At 43.5% G+C, this 20,578-nt stretch overlaps 1 protein-coding gene across 9 annotated transcripts in view; it reads left to right on the top strand.

Annotated features, from left to right (window-relative positions):
• Positions 1–20,578, top strand: part of PSPH (phosphoserine phosphatase) — a 53,311-nt gene that overhangs the window by 23,255 nt on the left and 9,478 nt on the right. For 2 of the 9 annotated variants that reach the window (XM_038538966.1, XM_038538969.1), the window contains exon 2: positions 13,619–13,673. The exons of 4 other annotated variants lie outside the window; for them this stretch is intronic. The gene's annotated coding sequence lies outside the window, so the exon portion shown is untranslated. Of the gene's footprint in view, positions 1–10,913; positions 10,937–13,282; positions 13,674–20,578 lie in introns of those variants that run through there. 3 more of the 9 variants (XM_038538964.1, XM_038538965.1, XM_038538970.1) reach the window with 2 other exon arrangements.

Below are 20,578 nucleotides of genomic sequence, written 5' to 3'. Positions count from 1 at the left end.
TAGAAGCCAGGCTCCCTGCAGAGAGCCTGATTCAGGACTCAGTCCCAGGACCCTGGGACCATGACCTGAGCCAAAGGTAGACACTCAACCACTGAGCCACCCAGGTGTCCCTTTATCATGGCACTGCCTTATCTTTGGTGATTTTGAGTGGAGTTCTCTGTGCTTCTTGGACTTGAGTGCCTATTTCCTTCCCTAGATTATGAAAGTTCTCAGCTATAATTTGTTCAAATAAACCTTTTTTTCCTGCTCTACTTCCTCTGGGATTCCTGTAATAGGGACATTATTTTGCTTTATGGCATCACTAAGTTCCCTAAGTCTACCTTCATGACTTAATAGTTTTCTTTCCCTCTTCTTTTCAACTTCATTATTTTCCATAATTTTATCACCCATATCACGGTTCACTCTTCTGCTTCTTTCACCCTCATTTTTGTAGTCTCCCCTGGGGACTGCAATTCATAGTTATAGAATTTTAAATTTTGACCTAACTAGATTTTAGTTCTTAATCTCTACAGTAAGGGATTCTCTAGTGTCTTGTATGCTTTTCTCAAGCCCAGCTAGTACCTTTATAATTGTTCTTTTTTTTTTTAATTTTTATTTATTTATGATAGTCACACACACACAGAGAGAGGCAGAGACACAGGCAGAGGGAGAAGCAGGCTCCATGCACCGGGAGCCCGACGTGGGATTCGATCTTGGGTCTCCAGGATCGTGCCCTGGGCCAAAGGCAGGCGCTAAACCGCTGCGCCACCCACGGATCCCTATAATTGTTCTTTTAAATTTTAGTTCAGGGCAGCCCAGGTGGCTCAGCGGTTTAGTACCACCTTCAGCCCAGGGTCTGATCCTGGAAGACCTCGGATTGAGTCCCAGGGATCGAGTCCCACGTCGGGCTCCCTGCATGGAGCCTGCTTCTCCTTCTGCCTGTGTCTCTGCCTCTCTCTCTCTCTCTCTCTGGTTGCTCATGAAAAGGTAAATAAAATCTTTATAAATAAATAAATACATACATACATTCTAGTTAAGACATCTTACTTATAGCTGTATTGATTAACTCCCTGGTTGTGAGTACTACCTCCTATTCTTTCTTTTGGGGTAAATTTTTCCATCTAGTCATTTTGTCCATAAAGGAAAAGGTGATAGAAAAAGAAAAAACCAACAAAAACAACAACAAAGACAAATAAAACTAGATCTTGGGTGTGTTTTGGTCTGCTTGTTAAAAGGTACTAGACCTCCAATTAAGAAAGAATTGAAAAATAAGGAAATATCTGAAAAAATTTTACTAAAGGACTAAAGAATAAAAATACAAAGTATGCTGGATACCGTTTTCCCCTAGAGTTGAAGCTTGCAGCCTTCTATCAGTAAACTAGGTCGGAGAGATTGTGCTGGTCTTCCGGGGGAGGGACCACATGCGTCACGTGGACCTGCCCTGCCTGGTGAGCGGTACCTTCAGTGGGGAAGGAGGCGGGGTTCCGTGTAGGCAGCACTTTTGTCCGCCAGGTAGCGCTGTTTTGCTCCCTGGAGGCTTTGAGCACAGATGGGCGGGATGACTATGGCAGGGCCCAGGTCTCTAGCCCCGGAACTGAAAATATGCATCCCTGAGTCTTCAGTGAGCTCTCTCAAAAGAGCAATCAAGCACTCTTGTCTACCTGGTTTCTGTCAGAACTCTGTTCACCCTGCATGTGGCTGAGCGTTTTTATCTCAGGCATGCACTGAGTTTCACAACTCTAACTTTTAGGGACTCCTGGGGTGCAGACCCCCACTGTTCTCCCCGGGGCGGGGGGGGGGGTGTCTCCCCAGCCTTCTGTCTTTTGCTGGAGCCACTCCACAAAGGTGGTCACAGGACTGTGCAGCAGTTCGCAGTTTACAGCAACACAGAGCAGGAGGCTGGTGCCTAGACTCACTGTCCTCAGTGGGCTTCTGGGCTTCTGTCCCTGGAAGCTGGTGGCACTCAGACACCACCGTGCTTTCTCCCCTGGAGATGCACAAACGGTGTTCCAAGCGGGGTTCCACCCCACTAAGCCACCCGGGCATATTTAGGCCAGGGACGTGTCATCTCCCCACCCCCCCAAACCCCCAGCTGACTTCTAAAGGTTCCCATGTTGTGCTCCACTGCTCTATAATACTTTGGGGCAGCCAAGCAGGCTCCCTCCCCACCGTACCTCAGCTCTATCACACCAGATTCAAGTCTCCACACCTCCTACATTCCAAAGTGGTCGCTTTTCTACCAGTAGACTTGTAGCTTTGTTTTCTCACACTTCAGATAGATTTTTCTGGTGTCCAGAAAGATTTGATAACTATCTAGTTGTATTCGAGCCACGAGTTGAACTTGGGGCCCCCATACTCCTCTGCCATCTTAACTCCTCTCCTGAAGAGGTCTTTACATCCACGAGAAGAACTTTATGGATCTCTAGATTGCATCTCTCACAACTCCCCCATTTCATTCTTCTGGGCCTGATTCAGACACCATTACCTTGGGAAACTGCTCTTACTTTCAAGGCTTCTAGAAGTGAAGACCACACTACGGTTCATCTTAATGGGATTAGTGTCCTGCAGATGTTGGAAAGATGGGGGAGGCCTTGGCATGGATCTCCTGCACTAGGTCCAGGAGCAGGAGGACCTGAAGGAGGCCCTTGGGGACAGCGAGCAGATGCAAGTTCAGCCACTGCCTTCCACCAACAAGGCGGGCAGGGAGCTGCTGATGGATCTTAAACTGTGTCTTTCTTTAAATCAAGTAGCTGTTATTTAGATATCTTTAAATACTTATTTTGTTCTCATGTTTTGGTTATTTGGGAAGCTCAACTGTCCTTATAGTGTGTCTCCCTTGCCTATTGTCTATAGCTATTGTTTTTGTTCTCTTTCATTATCTCATATTGTTGGCTTTGCTCATTTTTATCCTCTGTATTGGTAAGTGCGTTTTTCATAATATCAATTTTTATTTATGTTCTTTTTAGTTTCATCTTTATTGATTCCCCCCTTTGTTCTTTTTTATTTATTTTTTATTTTTATTTTTTAAAAATTCTCTTTATTGGAATTCAATTTGCCAACATATAGCATAACACCCACTGCTCATCCCATCAAGTGCCCCCCTCAGTGCCCATCACCCAGTAACCCCAACCCCCCGCCCACCTCCCTTTCCACCATCCCTTGTTCATTTCCCAGAGTTAGGAGTCTCTCATGTTCTGTCACCCTCTCTGATATTTCCCACTCATTTTCTCTCCTTTCCCCTTTATTCCCTTTCACTATTTTTTATATTCCCCAAATGAATGAGACCATATAATGTTTGTCCTTCTCCGATTGACTTATTTCACTCAGCATAATACCCTCCAGTTCTATCCATGTGGAAGTAATATGCTGACTTTTGTATGTTGACCATATATCCTATTATCCTGTGACCTTTTTAGTTGTAGGAGATTTTTTTTAAATCACTTGGGATTTTCTATGGAGATAATCATGTTATCTGAAAAAAAAAAAAGGACAATTTTTTGTTTTTGTTTTTGTTTTTTGCCTTATTACACTGCCTGGGACTTCCAATATAGTGTCGAATAGGAATGGTGATGAGAGAGGACATTCTTTCCTTATTCCCTATCTTAGGAATTAAGCATCCAGCCTTTTTTTTAAAAGATTTTATTTATTAATTCATGAGAGACACAGAGAGAGGGAGAGACGCAGAGACACAGGCAGAGGGAGAAGCAAGCTCCATGCAGGGAGCCTGATGTGGGACTTAATCCCGGGTCTCCAGGATCACACCCTAGGCCAAAGGCAGTGCTAAACTGCTGAACTACCCGGGTGGCCGTCATGCAGACTTTCTTAATTAAGTATGAGGATATCTTTATGTGTTTTTTTTTTAATTTTTATTTATTTACGATAGTCACACACACACACACACACACACACAAGGAGAGAGGCAGAGACCTAGGCAGAGGGAGAAGCAGGCTCCATGCACCGGGAGTCCGACGTGGGATTCCATCCCGGGTCTCCAGGATCGCGCCCTGGGCCAAAGGCAGGCGCTAAACCGCTGCGCCACCCAGGGATCCCGATATCTTTATGTTTTATGTAGATGCCTTTTTATCAGGATGAAGAAGTTTCCTTCTATGTGTAGTTTGCTGAGAGCTTTTATCATGAATGAATGTTGAATTTTGTCAAATGTTTTTTCTGCATCAATAAGATCATGTGTTTTTTCTTTATATTGTTAACATGGTGTTTTATATTGATTGATTTTCTAATGTTGAATCAGTCTTGCGTATTTGGAATAAATCCCACTTGGTCATGGTGTTTAGTTCTTTTTATTCGTTGCTGGATTTGATTTGCTAATTTTTTCTTGAGAACTTTTGTGCCTCAGTTCCTGAGATACCAATCTATGGCTCCCTTCCCTTCCCTTCCCTTCCCTTCCCTTCCCTTCCCTTCCCTTCCCTTCCCTTCCCTTCCCTTCCCTTCCCTTCCCTTCCCTCCCTCCCCTCCCCTCCCCTCCCCTCCCCTCCCCTCCCCTCCCCTCTCCTCCCCTCCCCTCCCTTCCCCTCCCCTTTCCTCTCCTTTCCCTTCCCTCCCCTCTTTTCCTTTCCTTTCCTTTTCTTGCTTCACCTTTCCCTTTTTTAGTACTACCTTTGTCTAGTTTTGGTATAAGGGTAATACAGGCCTCATGAAATGAATTAGAAAGTATTTCTTCCTTTTCTATTTTCTAGAAGAGCGTGTGTAAAATAGATGTTAATTCTTCCTTAAATGTTTGATAGAATTCTCCAGTGAAGCCATCTTGGCCTGGAAATCTTTTTCAAAAGCTTATTTAAAAAATCTTGCAGATTAAATTTCTTTAATTAACATAGGAATATCTATGTTATATATTTTTCCTATTGGTTAAGTTTGGTAGTTTGTGATTTTCAAAGAAATTGGTCCATTTCATCAAAAATGTGTATAATATGTTCTGAGTATTTCCTTTCTATCCTTTTAGGGTCTATAAGGTCTACAGTGATATCTCCTGTTTCATTCCTACACTGGAAATTTGTGTCTTTTTCTGCTTCCCCCCTTTTTCTGTCAGTATTCTGTCAGTATTGCTAGTTGTCAATTATATTGATCTTTTCAAAGAACTAGCTTTTGGTTTTATAGATTTTCTCTATTTTTTTCTTTTCAATTTTAAAAAATGATTGATTGGTTGATTGATTGATTGATTCATGAGAGACACAGAGAGAGAGGCAGAGACACAGGCAGAGGGAGAAGCAGGCTCCCTGCAGGGGCCTCCTGTGGGACTTGATCCCGGGACTCCAGGATCACACTCTGAACTGAAGCCAGATACTCAACTCCTGAGCTACCCAGGCATCCCAAAAGTCTTAAGTTTTGATTGAATGTTGGGTATTTTGCACTGAATATTTTAGAGACTTAGTTTCCATTATTTTTTTCTAAAGAATGCTTACATTTGTTCTATCAGAAAGTTAAAATAATGGCTAATTGCCTTGTACTTGTGGTGTCTTATACTTTGTTAGGCCACCAGCTGGCCCGAGAGGGCTTCACAAGGCACCTGGGAGACACTCTGGAAGCTCAGCCACGCTGGAAGCTCAGCCACGCTGGGCTAAACTCCCCAGGCTGAGCCCAAGACTTTTATATCTGTCCCCCTGTCCCCTCCTGACGTTTCAAGCAAACCCTTTGAAGACGTAGTCCCTTAGTTTTATCCTTAGCTCTCAGTTTTAAAGCAAATACTTTGTTTTGGGACATAATGTTTGCTCCTAAACCGGGGTCCTTCTGGGGTTATAGTGAAAAGCCTAGGGTGTGTACAAATCCCTCTACTTTGACAAGATTCAAATGAGTAAACTCTGTTTACTCAGTGGTGCACAGCAGCTGAGATCTCTGTTCAGCTTTCTTTAGCCTTCCACCCACAAATAATAGAGGGCTCAACTGCACTGGCTTAAACAAACAGGATTTTTAAAAAGAAATCTAGAGATGGGTGGCTGTTGGTATTGGGAACCATGGTGCAATCATTTCTAGTTGGTTGCTGCCATTTTTGGGGTTTTTCTTCATGGTTGCAAGATGACCGCTGTACTTCCACTCATCTCATTAATATTAGAGGCTGGAGGAAATAGAAAGGGAGTAGGCCAGTAATGTTATTTTCTTCTCATATTAGGAGAGAAAAAAAGCCTTTCCAGCAATCTCCTCAGCATGTTTCTGTATGAATCCCACTAATCAAATCAGGAATGCATGGTCACCCTAAGTTGAATGAGATCTAGGAAGGTGGATTACAGGATTTCACAATTGGCTGAGACTAGTTAGCAACTTTATTTATTTAAAAATATTTTATTTATTTATTTGACAGAGAGCAAGAGTGATCGAGCGAGTGTACATTAGCAGAGGGACGGCAAGCAGGAGAGGGAGAAGCAGGCTCCCCACTGAGCAGAGAGCCTGACGTGGGGTTCAATCTCAGGACCCTGGGATCATGACCTGAGCTCAAGGCAGATGCTTAACTGACTGAGCTACCCAGGTGCCCCCAGTTACCAACTTTAGATAACTTTTTTGATAATCATTTGACTTAGCAATTTGAGGCATTTATTTATTGATTCATTTATTTTAGATTTTGTTTTACTTATTTTTTTATTGTGGTATAGGTGACATATAACCTATGTTTCAGGTATACAACATAATGATTTGATATTTGTATATATGGTGAAATGATCACAATAAGTCAATATCCATCACCATACATATTTACAATTTTTTTCTTAGGATGAGAACTACTCTCTTAGCAACTTTCAGATATGCAACACAGTATCATTAACTGCACAACCATGTTGTGCATTACAGTGAGATAATAAAAATATATATTTGTTCACCCTCGTTCTTGGCACAGAGCTCCAGAATTCTTGTTATTTCCTAAGTGATAAGAATACCAGGAGCATCTCTTGTTTTAATATTGGTTTTTGACTTCCGGTTTTTCTTTTTAAGATTTTATTTATTCATTCATGAGAGACACACACAGAGAGAGGCAGAGACATAGGCAGAGGGAGAAGCAGGCTCCCTGCAGAGACCCCAATGTGGGACTTGATCCCAGGACCCTGGGATCACACCTTGAGCTGAAGGCAGACGCTCAATCACTGAACCACCAGGCCTCCCTGACTTCTGTAGCTGAAACAGAGTTCCTAAAACCCTTATAATTTCCTGGGTGATAAGAGCATCTTGTGTTCTAATGGAGCAACTCTGAGTGGGCTTCTGGATGAGTTCTAATCACCAGAAAGACCAGTCCATGATTAGAAGCTTGGAATTTTCAGCCCTGCCTCCCATTCTCTTGAGAAGAGAGAGGGCTGTAAATGGAGTTAATGATTGATCATGCCTACACGATGAAAACTCCGTAAGATTCCAAAAGTATGGTGTTCAAAGAGCTTCCAGGTTGGTGAACACACCCTCCCTGGGGAAGGTGATATACCCCAATCTCATGGGGTCTGAAGCTCCTGTGCTTGGGACTCTCCCAGACTTCACCCTATATATCTCTTCATCTGGTTGTCCATCTGTACCCTTAGTAAGCTGGTAAATGTAAGTAAGTGTTTCTTGAGTTCTGTAAACCACTCTAGCAAATCAGTTAAACCTAAAGAGGGGGTCATTGGAACCTCTCCGATATATAGCCAATCGATCAGAAGCACAGATAATAACCTGAGTATCTGAAGATTGTGTGTTGGGGGGCAGTCTTGTGGGATTGGGCCCTTCATCTGTGGGATATCATGCTTTGAGAAGATAGTGTCAGAATTGAGTTAGGAGTATAGGATATAGGAACATCTGGTGTTGCAGAGAATTATTTGATGTGGGGTAAAACTACCACATCTGATGACCAGAAGTAAAGTGTTTTGTGTAAGTAGTAAAGGACAGCACAGGAAGAAAGAATTGGGTTTTGCTTCCTACATGGGAAGGAAAAAAACCTGAGTTTTCTCATTTTAATCATATACCTCTAACTTATTTATTTTATAACTGGAAATTTGTAATTTTTGGGCACCTTCACCTATTTCACCCTCTACCTACTCCTAAAGCGATTTAGTTTTAACTGATTCACAAATTATTACAAAAGTAATAAATGTTTTAAAACTAATCTCAACCAATATGAAACCAAATAAATTAGAAAGGTAAATTCTTCATTCTTTTTACTCCCCAGGATTAATTGCTTGCCAGAATTACTATTGACATGCACAGAGTTTTCTTCTTTCAGAAATGAGAATCAAACTGTATATATAGTTCTGGAGCCACTTCTTTCATAGGACATATCATAGGCATATTTCCATGGTGTGACTTATTTTGAATGTCAATATTTACATTAAGTTGTATTTTTCTTTAACTATATTCTTTTGTTTTTTTAATATTTAATTTATTTATTCATAGAGATAGAGAGAGGCAGAGACACAGGCAGAGGGAGAAGCAGGCATCATACAGAGAGCCTGACCTGGGACTCGATCCAGGGTCTCCAGGATCACGCCCTGGGCTGCAGGCGGCATTAAACCGCTGCGCCACCGGGGCTGCCCTTAACTATATTCTTTTGAAACATGATATTTCAGTGTGTTAGTATTTAATGTATTGATATACAAATATCACAAAAATATATATACACATACACATGGATATTAAAAAAATATCTGTATACTCACTGCCATTAAAGAACTCTATAATTTCTTCCCAGTCTCATTTTCTTTCCTGTATCCAGAAGTAACTACCATCCTCAATTTTATTTAAGTACCTTTTATGATATTAAATGATATTCTCTTTTTTTTAAGTTTCTGGTCAATGACTCTTTATATGTATACACTATTGTTGTGAACATTCTTATATGTGACTCCTGCTACTCATGTGTGAGTTTCTTCTGAGTGTATTCCTGAGGTGGAATCCCTGGGTTATAGAAAATGTGCATGTTCAGTGTTACTGAATGTTATATTGTTTTCTGGAGTGATTGTTCCAATTTACTCCATTTTAGAAGGCTATTTTATTAGCACTGAATTATTTTTAAAATGTACATGATCCTAATATAGTTAATCATCAGTCAATATACTAGCTTATAAAAATGTGATCTATAGGAAACCTTTCAGGAACACTACTAGTATTACCTGTATTACTTTTTACTAACCAATTATGATGAAAACTTTGCAAATAATTTGCTACTGTTTTATTATCCTGCACTTTTATTTGATTCACATGTGCTATTTAACATTATTCCAGAAGAACAATGAAGCATATTATGATGTGTTTGTATAGTTATGCCTTGTCAGGGAAGATTACTTGGTGATTCTTAGATGTATCTGTGACCACCCATTAGCTTCCTCTGAACTTTTTTTTTTTTAATATGGTTTGTGTTTATAACCTGCCACCTTATGACCACAAGTGCTAGTACAGGTGTAATTGGGAGGTGGGTACAGAGGCCAGATTTTATTTAGTACAAATATTTTATTTGAAATCTGCTTCATATTAAACATCTTTGAAATATGAATTATAGCAGATATTAATTCTACTTTTTCACGTTATTGTACTTGGATTTCTTTTCCCTAGAAATACTAGAACATAAATTACCATTTATGTTCATATACAAGTATTTGGTGTTTAACATCTTGTTCTTTTATTTTTATTTTTTTAAATTATTTATTTATTCATGAGAGACACAGAAAGAGAGGCAGAGACACAGGCAGAGGGAGAAGCAGGCTCCATGAGGTGGGACTCGATCCCCGGTGCCCAGGATAACACCCTGGGCTGCAGGCGGCGCTAAACCGCTGTGCCACCGGGGCTGCCCATCTTGTTTTTTTTATTATACTTCTTTCTAAATTACTACAAAATATAAACAGTTTCTTAACTAGATTGTTTTTTAGACTCCCGTATTTTGCTCTCCTCCCATTCGTGGTATCATTTTTTTACTTCACATTTTAAAACATCAAAATTCCTCCTGTCTGTTCTTCAGATCAGAACCGTCTTGGGCAGATCTGGGAGAAATTAAATCAGGTGTGTCCCAAACCTGCAACCATTTTCTTACAAATGACATCTGACAGTACTAACTTTCAAGGGCCCGCCTGGCGCAAGAGCAGCAGCACTCTTACAATTCTGGACAGGATTGTGTTCTTGAGAGGTTCTGTAGCCAAAGGCAGGGATGCTCTGGCCAAGTGGGCTCTGCTCCAGCAGCTGCGACCCCTCTGCCCCAGGGATCACTTGGAGGGAGCCTGCAGAACTGTTGGCATCTGAGGTTTCAGGCCGTGTTTTAGGGAGGGGCCCCAGCCCAGCTCCAGCCAGCTGAGCCAGAGCTCCCCTTTATTTATTATAGTCCACTCAAAAGGAGCTTAGCAAGTGACTCCTAGACGAAAACTGGATGACAAGAAAAAAAAGAATGTAGATTCATTTGTCCACTCATGGTTTTCTGCATTTTAGTTGCCAATATAAGTAGGTTTGCTCTTTTAATTGCAGCATAGTTGACATGTAGTAGGAATATTAGCAGTTACTGAAATTCTCTTGGAGACCTCCATTCCTGCAAGAACAAGAGGTCCAACGCGGATTCAGAAAAGGTCCCTAAGGAGCTTTCGTTCGCGGCCACAGCAGCACAGAGCCCCCGGCCGCCCCCGCCGGCCCCTGCCCCGAGGGTGCGGGCGGGGAGCGCTTCCGCCCTCCTCCGCGCGGTGCGGGCGGGGTGCGCGCCCGGGGCCGCGGGGGCCGAGCCCCGCCGGGGGAGGGGCGGGCGGGCGGGGAGCCCCACCCCGGGGCGGGCCGGCTCACCCCAGCGCCGCGCCGCGCCGCCAGCCTGCTGAGCCCCGCGCGCCGATCCGCGGCTCCCGGGGTCTGCCTGGTACGCCCCGCGGGCCCGCACAGGTCACCGCCGCCCGGTCGGAGCGCCGCCAGCGGACGTGAAGCGGGAGGCGCGGCCGGGGGCCGGGAGCCGGGAGCCGGGGGCCGGGAGCCGGGAGCCGGAGCCGGAGCCGGAGCCGCGGCGGCCCAGGAGGCAGCAGCCGGCGGCGGGGTGAGTCTGGGCATGTGTGTCTCCCTCCCTGTGCTCAGCTTTCTCCTCTGCCGCTCGGCCTCTTCCGCAGCCACGGCTTCGCACTTTGCCTGTGTTTTTATTCACCGGGATAGGTAAACAAAAAATGTCATGGGGTTTCGGGGTTTCTTTTCATCCATGTACTTTTGAAGAGGTGTCCCTTGCTTCATCCCCTTGCTGCCTGTTACCAAACAGCATGAATGAATGATGCAATCCTGCTCAGGGCAGTCAGGACAGGATTCGGAAAACCTCGGACATTAAGAGTTGCTGTGTCTGACTTTCTCATCTTTCCCATCAGAATTAGAATTTTATTTTTTATTTTTATTTATTTATTTAGTATATTTTTTATTGGAGTTCGATTTGCCAACATATAGTATAACCCAGTGCTCATCCCATCAAGTGCCCTCGTATTTATTTATTCATGAGAGATGCAGAGAAGAGGCAGAGAGACACAGGCAGAGGGAGAAGCAGGCGCCTCACAGGGAGCCCGACGCAGGGACTCGATCCCGGGACTCCAGGATCACCTCCTGGGCGGAAGGCAGATGCTCAACCACTGAGCCACCTAGGCGTCACCACCACCCCCCGCCCTTTTAAATTTGGTTAAATGATTTTTTTAAAAATTTAATGAATTACTTTTTTATTTAAATTCAGTTTGCCATGGGACGCCTTGGTGGCTCAGCGGTTGAGCGTGGGCCTTCGCTCATTCTTCGGCGTGACCCCAGAATCCCGGATGGAGCCCCCCATCCGGCTCCCTGCGTGAAGCCTGCTCTCCCTTTGCCTGTGTCTCTGCTTCTCTCTCTCTCTCTCATGAGTAAATAAATAAATAATTACAAAAAATAAATTCAATTTGCCAACATATAGTATAACACTCAGTTCTCATTTCATCAAGTGCCCTCCCCAGTGCCCGTCACCGACTTACCCCATCCTCCCTCCACCTCCCTCTCTGCAACCCTTTGTTTGTTTCCCAGAGTTAGGAGTCTCTCTCATGGTTTATCTTCCTCTGTAATTTTTCCCACTCAGTTCTCCTCCTTTCCCTTATAATCCCTTTCACTATTTCTTATATTCCCCATTTGAGTGAAACCATAGGTTGATTGTCCTTCTCCGATTGACTTACTTTACTCAGCACAATACCGTCCAGTTCCATCCACGTGGAAGCTAATGGTGGGTATTTGTCGTTTCTGACGTCTGAGTAATATTCCATTGTGTATATAGACCACATCTTCTTTATCCATCTGTGGAAGGACACCGAGGCTCCTTCCACAGTTTGGCTGTTGTGGACATTGCTGCTGTGAACATTGGGGTGCAGGTGTCCCCGCGTTTCACTGCATCTGTATCTTTGGGGTAAATATCGAGTCATGCAATTGCTGGGTCATAGGGTAGCTCTATCTTTAACTTCTTGAGGAACCTCCACACAGTTTTCCAGAGTGGCTGTACCAGTTTGCATTCCCACCAACAATGCAAGAGGGTTCCCCTTTGGGAGAGGGAGGATCTTAAGCAGGCTCTATGCCCAGTGTGGAGCCCCATGCAGGGGGGGCTTGATCTCACCACCTTGAGATCTTGATTCTGAGCTGAAATCACGAGTCAGATGCTTAACTGACTGCACTACCCATGTGTCCCACAAGGGTATCTTGAGCAGAAGTTTTTCATCTTGATGAAATCATTCTATCATGTTTTCCTTATATTGTTCACGCTTTGGGGATTCTTAAAGAACGTTTTGCCTATCTCAAAGCTGTTATACTAGCTATCTATTGCTGTGTAATGAATTACCACCAAACTTAGCAACTTAAAACAACAAACATTTATTTTTTTCACAGTCACCATAGGGCAGCTACCAACGTGGGCAACTGCCCTTCCTTAGAGCAGTGGGCGAAGGCTGGGCCAAGATGGAAGCCATATTCCTTTCTTTGCTTTTGAGATTAACTCAAAAATTGGATGAAAGGGTATGCAACCCCTTTTGAGTTCAGTAAGGACTACATTTTAAACCTTCTGCATTATTTATTTCCATTCTGGATCCCTTCCTTTTCAACCTCTTCGCTTTTTCTTGCCTCATCTTCTTAACTATTTCTTTTACCTTTTTTTCTTCTGAGTTTTGGAACTTCTATTTACAGTTTTAATTATGAGGATTTTAATTCAAAATTGTTGGCTTTGTTCCCTTGATATTGGGCAACAGGACTCTTCTGTGACTGTTCTGGGCATGTTGGCGACTTTGTCTACTCGTTTTGAAGACAGCAGGATCTGTTTTGCAGAGTCTGCAATACACCTGAGTCAGCTCCTCTGTGTCTGCATTTTGTTCTCTCAGTAAATCCTCTTCCCCTTCCCTCTCCTTAGCATTCTGCTGATCAGGTGGAGGTGATTTCCTGTCCGATCTGAAGCTTTTGCAGAATTAAAGCCAGCAAAGAAGACGTGTTTATTCCTCTGCAGTGCTGAAAGGAGGCAGAAGTCAAACGTTTCGCAAGGGAAGCAGTCTTAGGGAACTTTGCATCTGACCCTTATTTTGTGCCAGTCCTACCAGTGGGCAGAAGGAGCTAGACTGTTCTTGTCTTTCTTGTGTCTGGACCTTGATGTCCATTTCCACCTCTCCTTCTGGCTCTTCCTTTTGCAGAACTCACAAGATCTCTCGTAAAGAGATTTGTGGTCAGAACTTTATGCTGCATTTTTATTCAGGAAAGAAGCAGGAAGAGAAGAGTCTCATTTCCTAGGAATCCAGCACTGGAGAGACGTGAGTCCGATTTATCTTTGTTGTTATTTAGCTGTGACCAGTTTTCTCTTCACTTGAATAAGATTGTCTGCTATAATGTATGTGGGATGCATAAAATCAGGTTCCCTAGAACAACTGTTCTTTTTTTAAATCATAAAATATATTATATATATTTTTTTAAATTTTTTTAAATTTATTTATTTATGATAGTCACAGAGAGAGAGAGAGAGAGGCAGAGACACAGGCAGAGGGAGAAGCAGGCTCCATGCACCGGGAGCCCGACGTGGGATTCGATCCCGGGTCTCCAGGATCGCGCCCTGGGCCAAAGGCAGGCGCCAAACCGCTGCGCCACCCAGGGATCCCAATCATAAAATATATTATAAATGCATTGTGGGGGGAGCACCTGGAGGGCTCAGTGGATTAAGTATCTGCTCAAGTCCTGGGATCGCCCCATGTCAGGCTCTCTGCTCTGTGGGGAGCCTGCTTCTCCTTCTCCCTCTGCTGCTCCTCCTGCTTGTGGGCTCTCTCTCTCTCTCTGTCAAATAAATAAATAAAACCTTTAAAAAAAAATTAGTGCATTGGTCAGGAACGGTAGGCCTAGTTACCTTTGACTCTCCTCTGACCCAGAAGCTTGTCAAGCTGCCTTTGTGCAGTGCCCAGAGGGCCTGAAACAGACTCACCCCTCCTACCCAAGGTGACATCTGCCTAAGCCTACTAAGTTTTGTTCTCTTGCATGTGCTTGATCTCCACAACCTCTGTACCAGCTTATATATGTTTTTACACAAGTGAAGGTAAGAGGTCAATCCTAACAAAAGAGTAAGTTGGTGAAGGCGATTTTGGATGCCTCTTCTGAGACACATAGATGGAGAAGTTCAAAGAGAGTTTAGGTGAACAGGTTTTTTCCCTCCTATGCAAAATCAGATCTCCTAAGGCTGGCCCTGAAGGAAAATTTGCTTTTGTACTTTTGGAACTAGGGGTGAGGGGGGGTTATCAGCCTTTGCTTCTTTACCGTTTGGTCCTCTCTTTCCCCAAGACGGGCCAGCCGGGTGCCTGGTGGACGGGAGACCTGTTCTGACCCACAGAAGGGCAGTGCTTCAGTGGTCAGCATTGGGCCTCGGAGCTGCCTTGTCAAAGCACATACCCTTCCACCAGGGTCTTTTCCACTCCCAGTCCTGTCCCCCTCGCAGGGCCAGATGCAAGGGATCCAGAGTCTATTCTCTAGCAATGATTTTTGTGTGTGTGGTCTCCTAATGTACACAATTTACTTTTTTTTTTTTCACAATTTACTTTGAAGCACCTGAACTTATTTATTTTTTTTATTGGAGTTCAATTTGCCAACATATAGCATAACACCCAGTGCTCATCCCATCAAGTGAAGCACCTGAACTTAGCAGACTTTTTCCCCCTGGTAGCCAAGAGGATTTTGACTGTGAATTCTGAGTGACATGAACAAGGAGACAGTGCATGCTTCACAGTGCATGCTGGGAAAGGCTGACGCAAGCTGAGGCCACTTTTTTTTTTTTTCACAATTTACTTTGAAGCACCTGAACTTATTTATTTTTTTTATTGGAGTTCAATTTGCCAACATATAGCATAACACCCAGTGCTCATCCCATCAAGTGAAGCACCTGAACTTAGCAGACTTTTTCCCCCTGGTAGCCAAGAGGATTTTGACTGTGAATTCTGAGTGACATGAACAAGGAGACAGTGCATGCTTCACAGTGCATGCTGGGAAAAGCTGACACAAGCTGAGGCCACTTGTTCTGAAGTCTGAGCAGGGAGCTGAAAGCTGCGTGACCCTTGGGGTGGAGGGCATTTCCCCTGACCTGAGTGTTGTGTGGACAAGTTTAAGGGTTGAAATCCATAATCCAGCTCTGTCTCCTTGGGAGGGTGTGGAGAAAGAATCAGCCTTCCTAGTAAATTCATTGCAATGTTTGTCTCCAACATCCTATTTTCTCTGCCTTTGGTACCAGAGTGCCACCCAGAAGGCAGGGGTCAGTGATTCTGAGTCACAGGTCAGGACTAGTGTCCATCGGGGGGTCTGGAAATCCGTCCTCACTGCATTTGAGGAAATGTGTGTTTCCTTGCGTATTTGAGGCTGATGGTCTGCTTGAAGCTACTGCTGTTGTCAGTGGTTGGGGAGAGCCTCAGGTCACTGGCTTCTCAGACATGGACAGTCTGAACTTGTCTGAACATGGACAGTCTGAACATGGACAGACATGGACTTGTCTGAACCCCTCAGTGAGACTGGCAGCCTCTTGGAGACAGTGCCTGTGCTGAACTTCTCCAGCCTTAAGCTGGGCACAGGGTGGCAGTGTGCACTGGCTTTGGCCTTAGAAGGTTTGAGGCTTTAGGAGCCTGTCAGTTATTTATTTATTTATTTATTTATTTATTTATTTATTTATTTATTTATTTTTATTTTTAAAATTTTTATTGGAGTTCAATTTGCCAATATATAGCATATCACCCAGTGCTCATCCCGTCAAGTGCCCCCCTCAGTGCCCGTTACCCAGTCACCTCCAACCCCTGCCCACCTCCCTTTCCACTACCCCTTGTTGTATCTCTCATGTTTTGTCACCCTCACTGATATTTTCACTCATTTTCTCTCCTTTCCCCAATATTCCCTTTCACTATTTTTTATATTCCCCGTTTGAGTGAAACTATATAATGATTGTCCTTCTCCGATTGACTTACTTCACTCAGCATAATACCCTCCAGTTCCATCCACGTTGAAGCAAATGGTGGGTATTCGTCCTTTCTGGTGGCTGAGTAATTGTATACATAGACCACATCTTCTTTATCCATTCATCTTTTGATGGACACCAAAGGAGCCTGTCCGTTATTCTCCTAAGTGCCCACTCTGAGTTACATTGTACTGCCTCATGCACAGCCTTTAGCCTGTCCCATTGATCTCATTTTAGCTCTTCTTACATATTTGTCTGTTCGTGGCTTTCTTTCTATTTACATGATTCATTCTCTATGCTCAGTGGGGTTGCATTGCACCAAGCATTGCTTCTCCACCGATAGACCGCTGTCTTTTTTTTCTTTTTTTTAAGATTTTATTTATTTATGAGAGACACAGAGGCAGAGACACAGGCAGAGGTAGAAGCAGGTTCTATGTGGGGAACCCCATACGGGACTCGATCCTAGGACCCTGGGATCACGCCCTGAGCTGAAGGCAGATGTGTAACCACTTAGCTACCCAGGTGTCCCTAGACCCCTGTCTTTTAGGCTTGTGGAGCGAGCCTGCCTAGCCATGTGTTATGAGTTTGGATTGATTTCCTCTAGTCCAGAGCCCAGTAGGTAGTTACTGAGCCACAGACAGGGTAGGGTAGCAAGCTATTTGGTGTTCCCCAGCTTGTTGGAAACTTGATTTATGAAACCTGTTTCTATCTGCTGGTCTCCCAAAGAATGTGCAGACTTTCTTCTTTCACTGTTAATGAATGATAACCCATTGTGTTGTCCAGCTAGCAGAACTTTGGTCTGAGTTCTTGATGAAAATGTTTGACATTTCCTGAGTCCGCATAGGTTTTTTAAAAAAATTTATTTATTTATTCATGAGAGACACACACACACACAGAGAGGCAGATACACAGGCAGAGGGAGAAGCAGGCTCCATGCAGGGAACCTGATGTGGGATTTGATCCCAGGACCCCAGGATCATGGCCCTGAGCAAAAGACAGATGCTCAACCATGGAGCCACCCAGGCATCCCTGATTAATTAATTCTAATTAATTATTTGAAGGGGTGGGAAGGAAATAAAACAGTATCAGGAAGGTTATTTAATCTTCATCTTGAAGAATAAATAGGAATTTGTCCACTAGGTATGAGGGATTAGGTGATTTTAGGCAGAGGGAACAGCATTTGCAAAAGCACAGAGGTTTAAAAAACCATGACAGGGGCAGCCGGGGTGGCTCCATGGTTTAGCGCTGCCTTCAGCCCAGGGCGTGATCGTGGAGACCCAGGATCAAGTCCCACGTTGGGCTCCCTGCATGGAGCCTGCTTCTCCCTCTGCCTGTGTCTCTGCCTCTCTCTCTGTGTCTCTCATGAATAAATAAATAAACTCTTCTTTAAAAAATTAAAAAATAAAAAACTATGACATATTTAGAGAAGAAGACATCCTGTGTATATCTTGAGCATAAGTGTTGTGTGTGTGTGTGTGTGTGTGTGTGTGTGTTGGAGAAGAGCAATGAGTGATAGATTGGTGAAATAGATAGGATCCAAATCATGAAGAGCATAAACTAATTGAATAACGGAGACATTATGTTAATCGATATGCTGATAATGGGGAATGGATTTGCAAGGGCATTGTTAAGTCTGATATGATTAAGTCTTAATGTGATTTGATTCTGGAATCCTCAGAAGCCAGACATGAATACAGGCAGGTACAGGAGTATATTTAAAATTAAAATGTAAAATTAAAATGTAATGGCCATGTTAAAAAACAGTCCTTACATTTTAGAAATATACACTGAAATATTTTGGATGAAATTATGTGATTTGATTCAAGATAATGAGAAAAGGTGGAGGTGTTTGGGTGTGATATTATGATTTATTTTATTTATTTATTTATTTGTAAATTTTTATTATTTTTTAAATATTTATTTTTATTTATTTATGATAGACATAGAGAGAGAGAGAGAGAGAGGCAGAGACAGGCAGAGGGAGAAGCAGGCTCCATGCAGGGAGTCCGACATGGGACTCGATCCCGGTTCTCCAGGATCACACCCCCGGCTGCAGGCGGCGCTAAAGCGCTGCGCCACTGGGGCTGCCCTATGATTTATAATAAGAAACATATTTAGGCATCTCTGGCACAAAGCTCTTAAAACCCTTGGAACTTCCTGTGATGAGAGTGATAAAGGTGTTCTTATGTCAGTGAGGTGACTTTTGGACTGTATGCACCTAACGATGGAGCTATCTGCCAGTGGAACTGACCTTGGTGACTAGAGGATTGGAATATTTAGTCTTATATCCCTGACCTCTGGAGAGCAGAGAGGGGTTGGTGATCTAGCCAGTCACCAATGGCCAATGATTTAATCAGTCATGCCTTTGTGATGACTAAAAACCCAAAAGACAGGGTTTGGAGAGCTCCCATGTTGGGTTGGTGAACACATGGAGGTGCGGAAGAATGGTAGGCTCAGGGAGGGTATGGAAGCTCTGTGCTTCTTCCGACATAACTTGACCTGTGTGTCTCTTCCATCTGACAAGTAAAACATGTCTCTGAGTTCTATGAACCATTCTAGCAAATCAGTCAAACCCAAGGAGGAAGTTGTTGGTGCCTTTGCTCAATATAGCTAATTGATCAGAAGCTCAGGTGACAACCTGGACTTGGCACTGGGTCTTTTTTTTTTTTTTTTTTTAAAGATTTTATTTATTCATGAGAGACACAGAAAGAGAGGCAGAGACACAGGGAGAGGGAGAAGCAGGCTCCCTGCAGGGACTCAAACACAGGGTCCCGGGATCACGCCCTGAGCTGAAGGCAGGTGCTCAACCTCTGAGCCACCCAGGGTCCCTGACACGAGGGTCTTAAATGTGTGTGTGTGTGTGTGTGTGTGTGTGTGTGTGTTTGTGTGTGTGGTGGTGGTGGTGGTAGGGGGTTCAGTCTTGTGGAGCTTAACCTGTGGAATCTGGTACTATCTCAATACATAGTGTCAGAATTGAGTTGAATGATAGGGGACACCAGGTGGTGTCTAAGAATTGCTCAGATGTGTGGGAATTCCCCATGTTGGAATTGGGGTACAGAACCTTTTATAATGGAGTTGTTGATGAAGCACCACTTGCTTGGATCATTGAAGCAGGGTGATGCATACATGGAATTCATGTATTTGTTCACTCTATTTTTCTATGTATTTGAAATTCTCTGCAATAAAAACCTAAAAAAAATAGTTATCGCATGTACTTCACAATGATATCATTTCATTTATTCAACCTTCAGAAATTAATTGACATCTACTCAAAAGAAGCTCAAAATAAGTGTTTTGGGGAATTTTGGATCTTAGTATGAAGAGCTTGCAATCCAGGAGTGGAGGTGACACGCACATAAATAAGTTTAAGATAATTAGGAATGTTATGAATTTCATATATTGAAAACAGGTCTACATGAAGTACTGTGGAAGTTCTGGGGAGAAATTTTTTTCAGCCCCAGGGAATCAGGGAAGACTTGGTAGTGAAGACGGCATTTGAGCTTTATTCATTCACTTACTCAACAAATCTTATTAAGCTATGTGCCTGCTACTGTTCTTAGTCCTAAGGATCCAGCAGTGAACAAAGCTTATAAAATGAGGACAGACGGACAATACTTGGTAAACATAATGAGTATCATTTATCGTATGTTAGAAGATGATAGATGGGGATCCCTGGGTGGCGCAGCGGTCCTGGAGACCTGGGATCGAATCCCACGTCGGGCTCCCAGTGCATGGAGCCTGCTTCTCCGTCTGCCTGTGTCTCTGCCTCTCTCTCTCTCTGTGATTATCATAAATAAATAAAAATTAAAAAAAAAAAAAGAAGATGACAGATGTTACAGAAAAAAGAAAAAGACATAGGGATATTAGTAAGGTTGGGTTAAGGATAAGGAGAGAGAGGTTGCAGTGATAAATAGGGTGGTCAGGGCTGGCTCATGGAAGAAGGTGATACTTGGGCCAACCCCTTTTTTAAAAAATTCATTGTTTTTTTAAATTGAAGTATAGTTGACACCTAGTATTATTTGGGCAAACTCCTGATAAAGGATTTGGCCAAGTGGGTATCTAAGTGAAGAGCATTCCCACGAGGGGCACAGCTGGAGCGAAGGCCCTGAGTGGGGAGTTGGCTCAGTGCATTTCCAGAGCAGCAGGAAGACCAGTGTGGCTGGAGCAGAGTGAGCAGGGGGACACAAGTAGGAAATGAGATCAGAGAGGTAATGGGGAGGGCGTGGTGGTGGTGGTGGTGGT

This window comes from Canis lupus, chromosome 6 (genome assembly GCF_011100685.1).
Source record: "Canis lupus familiaris isolate Mischka breed German Shepherd chromosome 6, alternate assembly UU_Cfam_GSD_1.0, whole genome shotgun sequence".
In the NCBI taxonomy this organism is placed as follows: domain Eukaryota; kingdom Metazoa; phylum Chordata; class Mammalia; order Carnivora; family Canidae; genus Canis; species Canis lupus.
This window is presented reverse-complemented; position numbering and strand designations above follow the sequence as displayed.